Consider the following 16,859-nt stretch of genomic DNA (forward strand, 5'->3'; position numbering starts at 1 on the left):
TACTACAGAACACCAGTACCTGTCTCTCTAATGTCTATAACATCATGTCTTCTCCTTATCTGCATCTTTCAAAAACTGAACTTCTTGTGTTCGCTCCATCTACTAAGTGACCATTTCTCTCTGTGGTCTTACTATTATATCAAGGCAGTATGCCTGCTGTCTCAGGGTTGTATTTGACTCGGATCTCACTTTCATCCCACATATTCATACAATTGCACGCTCTTGTCACCTACACTCACCTCAAAAACATCTCCAGAATGCCCTTTTCTCACTGTGGAAACATCAAACATTGTTGCTCGGATTTTCTCTCATCTTAACTATTGCAATTGGACTTCCTCTTTCTATACTCTCCCCTCTACAATTTGTCCTGAATGCACCAACAAGACTCATCTTTCTGTCAAACTAGTACACAAATGCATGTACCGTGTATCAGTCACTGCACTGGTTGCCTATCCACTACACAGTACAATATAAAATTGTCACACTCACACACAAATCTATCCATAGCACTGCACCTCCCCACATCTCCTCCTTCGTCACTGTCTACTGCCCTCACCATCCTCTCTGATCTGCCAATAACTTTGGACTTGTAATCTCTGTCATTTGAACATCCCACTCCCCTCTCCAAGACTTTTCTTGAGCATGTTAGAGTTAAGTCCTCCATCTTTGTATTTTGGCAGCCATCTTGTACTCTTTCACATATAAACTGATTTTTCTGCTTAAGTCAAGGAGGCCCTTTGTTAGACTTTAAGGAATGTGATAATGAACGTTAATACATAGGTTGCTAATCATTATCTCTCAAGGGCCTCATTTTGAGAAGATGCAGCTGACTTTGTATATCTCTTACCTCCTTTACATGATGTATGGACACATAACCAACAAAAGTATTAATCTTATGGTATCTGGGCACTCTGTCATATTTTATGGTATATGAAGGTCACTTAGGGTAAGTTCACACGGAGTAAAATGGAGTGTAATTTGGAGCGTTTACGGAGCGTTTACGGAGCGTATACAGAGCGTTTACGAAGCGTTTACGTAAACGCTCCGTAAACGCTCCGTATACGCTCCGTAAACGCTCCGTAAACGCTCCAAATTACACTCCATTTTACTCCGTGTGAACTTACCCTTAGAGTGTATAGACACAGGGTCTATGGAACGTGTCATCTTATCTCTTTTGCCATGATATATACATATAGACAGTCTGGGATGTTAGCTCACACATAAGTATTTTGAATCCTTCTTTGTTTCATGGGAAAGTCCATCCCAGTGTGGAAAGCTATAATGAGATGCAGATTATAATGAGCCTCAGCCAATAGCCATGTGCCAGGCTTGTCTTATATCTCTATAACCAATCATGTTATATACTGATTAGAATAGCCAAGCCAGCTCTTTGTCTGTAATGTATTTAAACTACCTTTTTCTTATAATAAAATCAGAACTCTTTTGATACACTACCATCTTGTGTCTTTAATCAGTTCTCCAGGCTTAAAAGAAAGATGGCTGCAGTCCATCTAGGCCTGTTAATTAAATTATCTAATTAGGACCTCTACAACATACGGAGGGATCCATTGCTGTCCCTATCAAGCTGCACCAATGCTTTTGGAATCCTTTACCCTAGAATCCGATTAATACCCAACTACAACAACTCCAAACATGCCCTAAAATCACATCTGTTTAGGCTTAGCACTCATATTGATCACATTGTTCTACATTTTCTCACACAAATCTAATGTTTCTTATTCTAAGCTGTCCTTTCTACTCTATTTTTCAGACCTTGACCCATTTATCAAAAAATTACCTTGCCCCTATGCACTTAGTATCTGTATAGTCACAGATACCGGCTGGTGATGGGCTCATACAAATTCAGTTATATGATCTTATTTATTAAAAGATGGCTGGACCATTGTAGAACACAAACTCGTAACTCTTGTGTCCCTCTATTTCGTCATAGATTGTAACCTCCATAAGCAGGGCCTTTACTCCTTTTGTTTGATACATTAATTATTTGTTACATTGTAATGTCACATATTGTCTGTTCATTCCAGCTTGTAAAGTGCTATAGAATATGTTGGCGCTATATAAATAAAATTATTAGAATAGTTCTTCAGTCCATTGATTTGATCCTATGACTAATCAGAACAAAGCACTTAAAAGACTACACCAAAGACCCAATTGATTTGTAATAAGGTTGTGATTTCTGAGAATGGATGGTATGAATTATTCTGTATGCTGTGTTGGAGGCTTAGAATGGAGACCGAAATGGCAGTGTGTACCTAGCCTAATACTGGTGGCATATCAGCAATATGAGTGTAAGAGGAGACTACTGATGAAACTAGGCTTGTTACTAAGCACCTCAGTCCACAAATAGACGAAAATATGACAATGAGTGTATGCCTTCATTTTCATTAAATGTGAACTAGAAAAAGAATACTGTTATGGTAATAAGACGCCTATGGGGTTGAATATATCTCCGGTGACAAGGCTTGATCTATCAGTATGTACCTAATTATTCTTGTGATTTAAGTTTATTGACTGTAATGCACATTATATTTACCATAAGTATCTTCATATAATTCCTTCATTAAAAGTGGCCTAAGGCGTAAAGGGCAAACTGGGAACCCAGGTACACCGAGTATCACTGCATTAAAACTACAGTATAATAAAATCAGTCTTCTCAAATCAATATCAGATGAACAAAACACCTATTCACTGTAATGCAATAAGACAGGCAGACAAAGTGGAGGCCAGATGAATTTATTAAATCATAATAATATGTACTCGCTCATCTCTATAGTGCAAACACTATTCTGCACAGTGTACAGAGCTGGAAGAAGATGGCAAAATCTGCTACAAAAGAAACAACTTTTCTGCAATGTGGGGCTTTAGTCTGTCCCAAAACTCACTTAGGAAACACCACCGTGACCACTTTTGAGTAAGATTTGCATAAACCATGCCCCTATTTAGGCCAAGATAATCTGTATTTGCAGTGATTATTTCTAGAGATTCAGGATAATATCCACAAATGTGGGAGTAGCGTACTTACTTTGCTCTTTTTATTCCTCTGTCTCACGCCTAACAGTAGAAATTATGGTAGGGATCCAGAGAAGGCACATATATGATGGTACTAGGGACAAACCCCATAATGTCTCTTCCTCCTTGACCTTCCACCAGCTGCTCATCTCCACCTGCAGATTCTCCTTTCATCTCTGCACATATGTGATCCATATGAAACCACTAGAGATGAGCGAACACTAAAATGTTCGAGGTTCGAAATTCGATTCGAACAGCCGCTCAATGTTCGTGTGTTCGAATGGGTTTCGAACCCCATTATAGTCTATGGGGAACAGATACTCGTTAAGGGGGAAACCCAAATCCGTGTCTGGAGGGTCACCAAGTCCACTATGACACCCCAGGAAATGATGCCAACACCTCTGGAATGACACTGGGACAGCAGGGGAAGCATGTCTGGGGGCATCTAACACACCAAAGACCCTCTATTACCCCAACATCACAGCCTAACAACTACACACTTTACACACTCAATACCACCTCTCTGACAGTAGGAAAACACCTTGAAACATGTGTATTTGGCACTTGCAGTGAGGAGAGCTTGTCACCAGCAGTGAATTTGGCCCTTGTAGTAAGTTGAGGTTGGCACCAACATTTGTTTTGAAAATCAGGGTGGATTGAGCCTCTAACCAGCAGAGTTTGGGCAAATTCATGGTGGAGGGAGCCTCTAAACACCCCAGTTTGGGCAAATTCATGGTGGAGGGAGCCTCTAAAAACCCCAGTTTGGACCAATTCATGGTGGAGGGAGCCTCTAACCAGCCCAGTTTGGGCAAATTCATGGTGGAGGGAGCCTCTAAAAAACCCAGTTTGGACCAATTCATGGTGGAGGGAGCCTCTAACCAGCCCAGTTTGGGCAAATTCATGGTGGAGGGAGCCTCTAACCAGCCCAGTTTGGGCAAATTCATGGTGGAGGGAGCCTCTAAAAAACCCAGTTTGGACCAATTCATGGTGGAGGGAGCCTCTAACCAGCCCAGTTTGGGCAAATTCATGGTGGAGGGAGCCTCTAACCAGCCCAGTTTGGACCAATTAATGGTGGAGGGAGCCTCTAACCAGCCCAGTTTGGACCAATTAATGGTGGAGGGAGCCTCTAACCAGCCCAGTTTGGACCAATTAATGGTGGAGGGAGCCTCTAACCAGCCCAGTTTGGACCAATTAATGGTGGAGGGAGCCTCTAACCACCCCAGTTTGGACCAATTCATGGTGGAGGGAGCCTCTAAACAGCCAAGTTTGGACCAATTCATGGTGGAGGGAGCCTCTAAAAACCCCAGTTTGGACCAATTCATGGTGGAGGGAGCCTCTAACCAGCCCAGTTTGGGCAAATTCATGGTGGAGGGAGCCTCTAAACAGCCCAGTTTGGGCAAATTCATGGTGGAGGGAGCCTCTAACCAGCCCAGTTTGGACCAATTAATGGTGGAGGGAGCCGCTAAACAGCCCAGTTTGGGCAAATTCATGGTGGAGGGAGCCTCTAAACAGCCCAGTTTGGACCAATTCATGGTGGAGGGAGCCTCTAAAAAACCCAGTTTGGACCAATTCATGGTGGAGGGAGCCTCTAAACAGCCCAGTTTGGGCAAATTCATGGTGGAGGGAGCCTCTAAACAGCCCAGTTTGGGCAAATTCATGGTGGAGGGAGCCTCTAACCAGCCCAGTTTGGACCAATTAATGGTGGAGGGAGCCTCTAAACAGCCAAGTTTTGGGAAATTCATGGTGGAGGGAGCCTCTAACCAGCCCAGTTTGGACCAATTCATGGTGGAGGGAGCCTCTAAACAGCCCAGTTTGGGCAAATTCATGGTGGAGGGAGCCTCTAAAAAACCCAGTTTGGACCAATTCATGGTGGAGGGAGCCTCTAACCAGCCCAGTTTGGACCAATTAATGGTGGAGGGAGCCTCTAAACAGCCAAGTTTGGACCAATTCATGGTGGAGGGAGCCTCTAAAAACCCCAGTTTGGACCAATTCATGGTGGAGGGAGCCTCTAACCAGCCCAGTTTGGGCAAATTCATGGTGGAGGGAGCCTCTAAACAGCCCAGTTTGGGCAAATTCATGGTGGAGGGAGCCTCTAACCAGCCCAGTTTGGACCAATTAATGGTGGAGGGAGCCGCTAAACAGCCCAGTTTGGACCAATTCATGGTGGAGGGAGCCTCTAAAAACCCCAGTTTGGACCAATTCATGGTGGAGGGAGCCTCTAAAAAACCCAGTTTGGACCAATTCATGGTGGAGGGAGCCTCTAACCAGCCCAGTTTGGACCAATTAATGGTGGAGGGAGCCTCTAAACAGCCAAGTTTGGACCAATTCATGGTGGAGGGAGCCTCTAAAAACCCCAGTTTGGACCAATTCATGGTGGAGGGAGCCTCTAACCAGCCCAGTTTGGACCAATTAATGGTGGAGGGAGCCTCTAACCAGCCCAGTTTGGACCAATTAATGGTGGAGGGAGCCTCTAACCACCCCAGTTTGGACCAATTCATGGTGGAGGGAGCCTCTAAACAGCCAAGTTTGGACCAATTCATGGTGGAGGGAGCCTCTAAAAACCCCAGTTTGGACCAATTCATGGTGGAGGGAGCCTCTAACCAGCCCAGTTTGGGCAAATTCATGGTGGAGGGAGCCTCTAAACAGCCCAGTTTGGGCAAATTCATGGTGGAGGGAGCCTCTAACCAGCCCAGTTTGGACCAATTAATGGTGGAGGGAGCCGCTAAACAGCCCAGTTTGGGCAAATTCATGGTGGAGGGAGCCTCTAAACAGCCCAGTTTGGACCAATTCATGGTGGAGGGAGCCTCTAAAAAACCCAGTTTGGACCAATTCATGGTGGAGGGAGCCTCTAAACAGCCCAGTTTGGGCAAATTCATGGTGGAGGGAGCCTCTAACCAGCCCAGTTTGGACCAATTAATGGTGGAGGGAGCCTCTAAACAGCCAAGTTTTGGGAAATTCATGGTGGAGGGAGCCTCTAACCAGCCCAGTTTGGACCAATTAATGGTGGAGGGAGCCTCTAAACAGCCCAGTTTGGACCAATTCATGGTGGAGGGAGCCTCTAAACAGCCCAGTTTGGGCAAATTCATGGTGGAGGGAGCCTCTAAAAAACCCAGTTTGGACCAATTCATGGTGGAGGGAGCCTCTAACCAGCCCAGTTTGGGCAAATTCATGGTGGAGGGAGCCTCTAACCAGCCCAGTTTGGGCAAATTCATGGTGGAGGGAGCCTCTAACCAGCCCAGTTTGGACCAATTAATGGTGGAGGGAGCCGCTAAACAGCCCAGTTTGGACCAATTCATGGTGGAGGGAGCCTCTAAAAACCCCAGTTTGGACCAATTCATGGTGGAGGGAGCCTCTAAAAAACCCAGTTTGGACCAATTCATGGTGGAGGGAGCCTCTAACCAGCCCAGTTTGGGCAAATTCATGGTGGAGGGAGCCTCTAACCAGCAGAGTTGTGGGAAAGCAGGGTGGAGGGAGCCTCTAACCAGCAGAGTTGGTGGAAATCAGGGTGGAGGGAGCCTCTAACCAGCAGAGTTGGGGGAAATCATGTTGGAGGGAGCCTAGTATTAGCAGAATTGTGCAACGCTTATGGTGGATGAGTATGAGGATGCGGAGGAATTGGAGAGGTTGAGTACAGACATGGAGTTTCATGTTGGGGTGCTTTACACAGGTGGGCACAAAAATGAAGGCTCTATCCAGTGGTGGTTCATTTTTATCAAAGTGAGCCGGTCGGCACTCTCAGCTGACAGACGGGTGCGCTTGTCAGTGATGATGCCACCGGCTGCACTGAACACCCTCTCAGATAGGACGCTGGCGGCAGGACAGGACAGCACCTCCAAGGCATATAGGGCAAGTTCAAGCCACAGGTCCAACTTCGACACCCAATACGTGTAGGGCGCAGAGGGGTCGGAGAGGACAGGGCTGTGGTCGGAAAGGTATTCCCGCAACATGCGCCTATACTTCTCACGCCTGGTGACACTAGGACCCTCCGTGGCGGCACTTTGGCGAGGGGGTGCCATCAAGGTGTCCCAGACCTTAGACAGTGTGCCCCTCGTTTGTGTGGACCGGTGAGAACTTGGTTGCCTACTGGAGGAACTGCCCTCCCTGCCGCCAACGTCACATGCTGGAAACATCTCCATCATATTCTGCACCAATTGCCTGTGGCAAGCATTGATGCGATTGGCCCTCCCCTCTACCGGAATAAAAGACGAGATGTTGTTTTTATACCGGGGGTCAAGGATAGCAAAGATCCAGTACTGGTTGTCCTCCATGATTTTGACAATACGCTTGTCGGTTGTAAAGCACCCCAACATGAACTCAGCCATGTCTGCCACAGTGTTAGTTGGCATGACTCCTCTGGCCCCACCGGAAAGTTCAATCTCCATTTCCTCCTCATCCTCCATGTCTACCCATCCGCGCTGCAACAATGGGACGATTCGAAGTTGCCCGGAAGCCTCCTGTATCACCATCACATCATCGGACAACTCTTCTTCCTCCTCCTCCTCCTCCTCCTCCTCCTCCATTAAACGCAGTGAAGCGGACAGATGTGTGGACCTACTCTCCAGCTGTGACGGATCGGATGCTATCCCTAACTCCTCTGTGTGATCTGAGTTATCCCTGATGTCAATCAGGGATTCTCTCAGAACACACAAGAGCGGGATTGTAAGGCTCACCATCGCATCCTCAGAGCTCACCCTCCTTGTGGACTCCTCAAAGACCCGTAGGATGTCACAAAGGTCTCTCATCCATGGCCACTCATGGATGTGAAACTGAGGCAGCTGACTTTGTGGCACCCTAGGGTTTTGTAGCTGGTATTCCATCAAAGGTCTCTGCTGCTCAACCACTCTATTCAACATCTGAAACGTTGAGTTCCAGCGTGTGGGGACGTCGCACAAAAGCCGGTGTTGTGGCACATGCAGGCGTTGCTGGAGAGATTTTAAGCTAGCAGCGGCTACTGTCGACTTGCGAAAGTGGGCGCACATGCGTCGCACTTTCACCAGTAGCTCTGGAACATTGGGGTAGCTCTTTAGGAAACGTTGCACCACTAGGTTGAAGACGTGGGCCAGGCATGGAACATGTTGGAGTCCGGCAAGCTCCAGAGCTGCTACCAGGTTCCGGCCGTTATCACAAACGACCATGCCTGGGCCCAGGTGCAGCGGCTCAAACCATATTGCCGTCTCATCGAGGAGGGCATCCCTCACCTCGGAGGCAGTGTGCTGTCTGTCCCCCAAGCTGATCAGCTTCAGCACAGCCTGCTGACGTCTACCAACGCCAGTGCTGCAACGTTTCCAACTCGTAGCTGGGGTCAATCTAACAGCGGAGGAGGAGGCGGTGGCAGAGGAGGAGGCGGTGGCGGAGGAGGAGGCGGTAGAGGAGGAGGAGGAGGGGGGTGTTCTTCTCGTGTCCCTGCCAGGAATGTTAGGCGGGGAGACGAGGTACACCGGGCCAGTTTGGGAAGCAGTCCCAGCCTCAACTACATTCACCCAGTGTGCCGTCAGTGAAATGTAGCGTCCCTGTCCGCATGCACTTGTCCACGCGTCGGTGGTCAAGTGGACCTTTGTGCAAAGCGCGGAACTAAGGGCCCGCCTGATGTTGAGTGACACGTGCTGGTGCAAGGCGGGGACGGCACACCGGGAGAAGTAGTGACGGCTAGGGACGGCATAGCGAGGTGCCGCAGTTGCCATCAGGTCCAGGAAGGCGGGAGTTTCAACAAGCCGGAACGCCAACATCTCCTGGGCCAGCAGTTTAGCGATGTTGGCGTTCAAGGCTTGCGCGTGTGGGTGGTTAGCAGTGTATTTCTGCCGCCGCTCCAATGTCTGAGAGATGGTGGGTTGTTGTAAAGAAACGCCTGATGGTGCCTTTGATGGTGCAGGAGAAGGAGATAAGACAGGACCAGGGGAGGATGAGGTAGAAGTCAACAAAGTGGCGGAGGCAGATGAAGTGGTGTCCTGGCTCGTCCTCTGGAGTGCATCGCCAGCACAGTCAGCAGTGGCAGTGGCAGAGGCAGAGGCAGTGGCAGAGGCAGTGGCAGTGGCGTGAACGGCAGGCGGCCTTTGTCCTGCCGTTGCTGCCTGCCACTGATTCCAGTGCTTGGATTCCAAATGACGGCGCATTGAAGTGGTGGACAGGTTGCTCTTCTCAGAGCCCCTAATCAATTTCGAGAGGCAAATTGTGCAGACAACACTATATCTGTCCTCGGCGCATTCCTTGAAAAAACTCCACACCTTCGAGAAACGTGCCCTCGAGGTGGGAGTTTTTCGGGGCTGGGTACGAACTGGAACATCTTGGGAGATTCCGGGTGTGGCCTGGCTTCGCCTAAGCTGCTGACCTCTGCCTCTGCCTCTAGCTACCCTTTTTGGTGCTGCACCTGCCTCAACATCCACACTACTTTCCCCGCTTGACATCCCCCCTGTCCAGGTCGGGTCAGTGTCCTCATCATCCACCACTTCCTCTTCCAACTCCTGTCTCATCTCCTCCTCCCGCACAATGCGCCGGTCAACTGGATGCCCTGACGGCAACTGCGTCACATCATCGTCGATGAGGGTGGGTTGCTGGTCATCCACCACCAAATCGAACGGAGATGGAGGAGACTCTAGTGTTTGAGCATCTGGACACAGATGCTCCTCTGTTAGGTTCGTGGAATCGTGACGTGGAGAGGCAGGTTGAGGGACAATGAAAGGAGCGGAAAACAGCTCTGGGGAGCAGGGACAGTTTGGGTTATTGTTCTGTAAAGCTTCGGAATTTTGGGAGGAAGGAAGACAAGACTGTTGGGTAATAGGAGGAGAGGAGGCAGAGTCTGACTGGCTGCTGGACAATGTGCTGTAAGCGTTCTCTGACAGCCATTGCAAGACCTGTTCCTGGTTCTCGGGCCTACTAAGGTTTGTACCCTGCAGTTTAGTTAATGTGGCAAGCAACCCTGGCACTGTGGAGTGGCGCAATGCTTGCTGCCCCACAGGAGTAGGCACGGGACGCCCTGTGGCTTCACTGCTACCTTGCTCCCCAGAACCATTCCCCCGACCTCGCCCACGGCCTCGTCCACGTCCCTTTCCGGGAGCCTTGCGCATTTTGAATTCCTAGTTAGAAATTGGCACTGTATACCAGTAGTAAAAATTGTGGGTGCACGTAACCCCAATATATTCTTTGAATTACCAGTCAGAAACTGGCACTATATGGCAGTAGCAAGAAATGAGGGTATTTATAACCCCAATATATTCTTTGAATTCCCAGTCAGACAATGGCACTGTATACCAGTAGTAAAAATTGTGGGTGCACGTAACCCCAATATATTCTTTGAATTCCCAGTCAGACACTGGCACTATATGGCAGTAGCAAGAAATGAGGGTATTTGTATTCCCAATATACTCTTTGAATTCCCAGTCAGACAATGGCACTGTATACCAGTAGTAAAAATTGTGGGTGCACGTAACCCCAATATATTCTTTGAATTACCAGTCAGAAACTGGCACTATATGGCAGTAGCAAGAAATGAGGGTATTTATAACCCCAATATATTCTTTGAATTCCCAGTCAGACAATGGCACTGTATACCAGTAGTAAAAATTGTGGGTGCACGTAACCCCAATATATTCTTTGAATTACCAGTCAGAAACTGGCACTATATGGCAGTAGCAAGAAATGAGGGTATTTGTATTCCCAATATATTCTTTGAATTCCCAGTCAGACAATGGCACTGTATACCAGTAGTAAAAATTGTGGGTGCACGTAATCCCAATATATTCTTTGAATTCCCAGTCAGACACTGGCACTATATGGCAGTAGCAAGAAATGAGGGTATTTGTATTCCCAATATATTCTTTGAATTCCCAGTCAGACAATGGCACTGTATACCAGTAGTAAAAATTGTGGGTGCACGTAACCCCAATATATTCTTTGAATTACCAGTCAGAAACTGGCACTATATGGCAGTAGCAAGAAATGAGGGTATTTATAACCCCAATATATTCTTTGAATTCCCAGTCAGACAATGGCACTGTATACCAGTAGTAAAAATTGTGGGTGCACGTAACCCCAATATATTCTTTGAATTCCCAGTCAGACACTGGCACTATATGGCAGTAGCAAGAAATGAGGGTATTTGTATTCCCAATATACTCTTTGAATTCCCAGTCAGACAATGGCACTGTATACCAGTAGTAAAAATTGTGGGTGCACGTAACCCCAATATATTCTTTGAATTACCAGTCAGAAACTGGCACTATATGGCAGTAGCAAGAAATGAGGGTATTTATAACCCCAATATATTCTTTGAATTCCCAGTCAGACAATGGCACTGTATACCAGTAGTAAAAATTGTGGGTGCACGTAACCCCAATATATTCTTTGAATTCCCAGTCAGACACTGGCACTATATGGCAGTAGCAAGAAATGAGGGTATTTGTATTCCCAATATACTCTTTGAATTCCCAGTCAGACAATGGCACTGTATACCAGTAGTAAAAATTGTGGGTGCACGTAACCCCAATATATTCTTTGAATTACCAGTCAGAAACTGGCACTATATGGCAGTAGCAAGAAATGAGGGTATTTGTATTCCCAATATATTCTTTGAATTCCCAGTCAGACAATGGCACTGTATACCAGTAGTAAAAATTGTGGGTGCACGTAACCCCAATATATTCTTTGAATTCCCAGTCAGACACTGGCACTATATGGCAGTAGCAAGAAATGAGGGTATTTGTATTCCCAATATATTCTTTGAATTCCCAGTCAGACAATGGCACTGTATACCAGTAGTAAAAATTGTGGGTGCACGTAACCCCAATATATTCTTTGAATTACCAGTCAGAAACTGGCACTATATGGCAGTAGCAAGAAATGAGGGTATTTATAACCCCAATATATTCTTTGAATTCCCAGTCAGACAATGGCACTGTATACCAGTAGTAAAAATTGTGGGTGCACGTAACCCCAATATATTCTTTGAATTCCCAGTCAGACACTGGCACTATATGGCAGTAGCAAGAAATGAGGGTATTTGTATTCCCAATATACTCTTTGAATTCCCAGTCAGACAATGGCACTGTATACCAGTAGTAAAAATTGTGGGTGCACGTAACCCCAATATATTCTTTGAATTACCAGTCAGAAACTGGCACTATATGGCAGTAGCAAGAAATGAGGGTATTTGTATTCCCAATATATTCTTTGAATTCCCAGTCAGACAATGGCACTGTATACCAGTAGTAAAAATTGTGGGTGCACGTAACCCCAATATATTCTTTGAATTCCCAGTCAGACACTGGCACTATATGGCAGTAGCAAGAAATGAGGGTATTTGTATTCCCAATATATTCTTTGAATTCCCAGTCAGACAATGGCACTGTATACCAGTAGTAAAAATTGTGGGTGCACGTAACCCCAATATATTCTTTGAATTCCCAGTCAGACACTGGCACTATATGGCAGTAGCAAGAAATGAGGGTATTTGTATTCCCAATATATTCTTTGAATTCCCAGTCAGACAATGGCACTGTATACCAGTAGTAAAAATTGTGGGTGCACGTAACCCCAATATATTCTTTGAATTCCCAGTCAGACACTGGCACTATATGGCAGTAGCAAGAAATGAGGGTATTTGTATTCCCAATATATTCTTTGAATTCCCAGTCAGACAATGGCACTGTATACCAGTAGTAAAAATTGTGGGTGCACGTAACCCCAATATATTCTTTGAATTACCAGTCAGACACTGGCACTATATGGCAGTAGCAAGAAATGAGGGTATTTGTATTCCCAATATATTCTTTGAATTCCCAGTCAGACAATGGCACTGTATACCAGTAGTAAAAATTGTGGGTGCACGTAACCCCAATATATTCTTTGAATTCCCAGTCAGACACTGGCACTATATGGCAGTAGCAAGAAATGAGGGTATTTGTATTCCCAATATATTCTTTGAATTCCCAGTCAGACAATGGCACTGTATACCAGTAGTAAAAATTGTGGGTGCACGTAACCCCAATATATTCTTTGAATTCCCAGTCAGACACTGGCACTATATGGCAGTAGCAAGAAATGAGGGTATTTGTATTCCCAATATATTCTTTGAATTCCCAGTCAGACAATGGCACTGTATACCAGTAGTAAAAATTGTGGGTGCACGTAACCCCAATATATTCTTTGAATTCCCAGTCAGACACTGGCACTATATGGCAGTAGCAAGAAATGAGGGTATTTGTATTCCCAATATATTCTTTGAATTCCCAGTCAGACAATGGCACTGTATACCAGTAGTAAAAATTGTGGGTGCACGTAACCCCAATATATTCTTTGAATTCCCAGTCAGACAATGGCACTATATGGCAGTAGCAAAAATAGTGGGTGTATATAGCCCCAATTCTATTGCTAGGGGACTTGCAGGGTATTTCTGGGGTGAAGGTGGGGGGGCACACCGTTGGAACGGGTATCGGGGTATATATCGGGTATACGGGAATACACTGACAGTGTATTCCATTCAGGATCCTGGGAAAGCTGGGTTGCGGCGATTGAGCCCGTCAGTGCCACGTTACACTGACAAGCTTCTCCCTGGAATTTAGCTCTTACAAGAGCTGTTGGTTGTCTTCTCCTTCCTATCCTAGCCTGTCCCTGCCTACCCAGAATCTAAGCCCTAGCTAGCTGGACGGAAACCTCCGTCCTCGGTGAATTGCAAGCTCAGAATGACGCGAACCTGGGCGGCGCTGTTCTTTTAAATTAGAGGTCACATGTTTTCGGCAGCCAATGGGTTTTGCCTACTTTTCTCAACGTCACCGGTGTCGTAGTTCCTGTCCCACCTACCCTGCGCTGTTATTGGAGCAAAAAAGGCGCCAGGGAAGGTGGGAGGGGAATCGAGTAATGGCGCACTTTACCACACGGTGTTCGATTCGATTCGAACATCCCGAACAGCCTAATATCCGATCGAACATGAGTTCGATAGAACACTGTTCGCTCATCTCTAGAAACCACCACTGGACGGCTATGCAGAGTCAACATACATAGAAGAACAGATGGAGGCGCCAGTCAAAAATAGCAAGTACATTATCCTCGGATCAATACTTAAAAAAGCACCTGGTGGGAAAACTATTAGTTTCCTATAAGAAATGTTTCATCTGGCACTTTCTTTTGTAGCACAACCCCTGTAATACTGGCTGTCTAAACACAAACAGGGAATCTGACATCACTTTTTTATAACATTTTTTCTGTCTACAGATTGACTTTACATCATTAGAAGCTCACATTCTTCTGCGAAAACAATTTGACCTATATAAAGCCCACTGGATCACGACTGCAATGGCAACTAAATTACTTTCGCATATCAGTCAATAGAAAATATCATCACGCTGCTATATTTAAAGTAGAAAGAAAATACATTACCATTCTCTAAATCCAATATACTCAGGGGCAATGCAGCGTTGAATCCATTCCAAGAAATGACATCAAGAAACCCTATCAATATTACTTCATAGAAAACGACTGCAGCATCATGGTCCTAATACACATTTCATAATGGCTAGCTGTGCAAAGAGAGGGAGATTAATAGGAAAACCCATACTATAACCACACAGCGGGGGAAATTATTACAGCAAGTATGGCAGAATATACCGTAGCTGTACACGCTAGTCCATTTCTGCTTAAAGATTTGTGAGCTTTTTGTTGCTTTTCGGAAATGTGGGCATGAGGGATCTTAGTGGGAGCGGGTGTGACCCCTGCGACCTGGCAGACAAGCTATATTTTACCGAAACTGGCATGAATTCTAGGTAAAATCTAGGCCAGCTGGCGAAGATTTGAGATTCTCGCACATGGAGGGAAAAGATGTGTCTAATTCAATAAGAGGCATGTGCACAAGGGATCAGGACTGATGCAGGAATCGCCAGTCTTGATAAATACATTGTTACTAGTGAAAACATCTGTGAAAGACGTGTATCATATTTATGCACATAACTGTATGTGATGTGGACTGGGTTAAAGAGGTTTCCTCACCACATACACTATGTCACATCAATTGTTATTATGTATAATTTCCTATAATAGTTCCAACCAGCTACAATGCCAGCAACAGTAATCCCATACCAGCGCCAACCACAGTGCCCTACAAAACAGTTTTAGCTAAATCAATAATAACTATATATACCACAAGTAATAAAACCTTAACCTCCTCTCTCCAAAGGGAGCTTTCAGCATACATGTCAGGGCAGGGTAAGTAGACTAGACTACTATACGCCACTGTGCCCAATGCATTGTATGTAGCTTTGTCATCGATGCTGTTAATACTGATATATACTGCCTTAAAGGAGATTTCCAGGACTTAAAGGTGATTAAAAGTGCATTACAGCTATAACAATACTATGGTCTATAGACTAAATATATAAATAAATTTGAGGTTCTTCATTGTACCTACAGTCCTATGAAAAAGTTTGGGCACCCCTATTAATCTTAATCATTTTTAGTTCTAAATATTTTGGTGTTTGCAACAGCCATTTCAGTTTGATATATCTAATAACTGATGGACACAGTAATATTTCAGGATTGAAATGAGGTTTATTGTACTAACAGAAAATGCGCAATATGCATTAAACCAAAATTTGACCGGTGCAAAAATATGGGCACCTCAACAGAAAAGTGACATTAATATTTAGTACATCCTCCTTTTGCAAAGATAACAGCCTCTAGTTGCTTCCTGTAGCTTTTAATCAGTTCCTGGATCCTGGATGAAGGTATTTTGGACCATTTCTTTCTACAAAACAATTCAAGTTCAGTTAAGTTTGATGGTCGCCGAACATGGACAGCCCGCTCTCAAATGATCTGAAAACAAAGATTGTTCAACATAGTTGTTCAGGGGAAGGATACAAAACGTTGTCTCAGAGATTTAACCTGTCAGTTTCCACTGTGAGGAACATAGTAAGGAAATGGAAGACCACAGGGACAGTTCTTGTTAAGCCCAGAAGTGGCAGACCAAGAAAAATATCAGAAAGGCAGAGAAGAAGAATGGTGAGAACAGTCAAGGACAATCCACAGACCACCTCCAAAGAGCTGCAGCATCATCTTGCTGCAGATGGTGTCACTGTGCATCGGTCAACTATACAGCGCACTTTGCACAAATAGAAGCTGTATGGGAGAGTGATGAGAAAGAAGCCGTTTCTGCACGTACGCCACAAATAGAGTTGCCTGAGGTATGAAAAAGCACATTTGGACAAGGCAGCTTCATTTTGGAAACAAAAATTGAGTTGTTTGGTTATAAAAAAAGGCGTTATGCATGGCGTCCAAAAAGAAACAGCATTCCAAGAAAAACACATGCTACCCACTGTAAAATTTGGTGGAGGTTCCATCATGCTTTGGGGCTGTGTGGCCAATGCCGGCATCGGGAATCTTGTTAAAGTTGAGGGTCGCATGGATTCCACTCAGTATCAGCAGATTCTTGAGAATAATGTTCAAGAATCAGTGACGAAGTTGAAGTTACGCCGGGGATGGATATTTCAGCAAGACAATGATCCAAAACACCGCTCCAAATCCTCAGGCATTCATGCAGAGGAACAATTACAATGTTCTGGAATGGCCATCCCAGTCCCCAGACCTGAATATCATTGAACATCTGTGGGATGATTTGAAGCGGGCTGTCCATGCTCGGCGACCATCTAACTTAACTGAACTTGAATTGTTTGTCCAAAATACCTTTATCCAGGATCCAGGAACTGATTAAAAGCTACAGGAAGCGACTAGAGGCTGTTATCTTTGCAAAAGGAGGATGTACTAAATATTAATGTCACTTTTCTGTTGAGGTGCCCATACTTTTGCACCGGTCAAATTTTGGTTTAATGCATATTGCGCATTTTCTGTTA

General features: G+C 45.4%; 1 protein-coding gene across 4 annotated transcripts in view; it reads right to left on the reverse strand.

Annotated features, from left to right (window-relative positions):
* MAPK10 (mitogen-activated protein kinase 10) overlaps positions 1-16,859 on the reverse strand; it is a 211,418-nt gene that overhangs the window by 175,114 nt on the left and 19,445 nt on the right. The window lies entirely within an intron of this gene.

Source organism: Leptodactylus fuscus, chromosome 1 (assembly GCF_031893055.1).
Source record: "Leptodactylus fuscus isolate aLepFus1 chromosome 1, aLepFus1.hap2, whole genome shotgun sequence".
NCBI classification, from domain to species: domain Eukaryota; kingdom Metazoa; phylum Chordata; class Amphibia; order Anura; family Leptodactylidae; genus Leptodactylus; species Leptodactylus fuscus.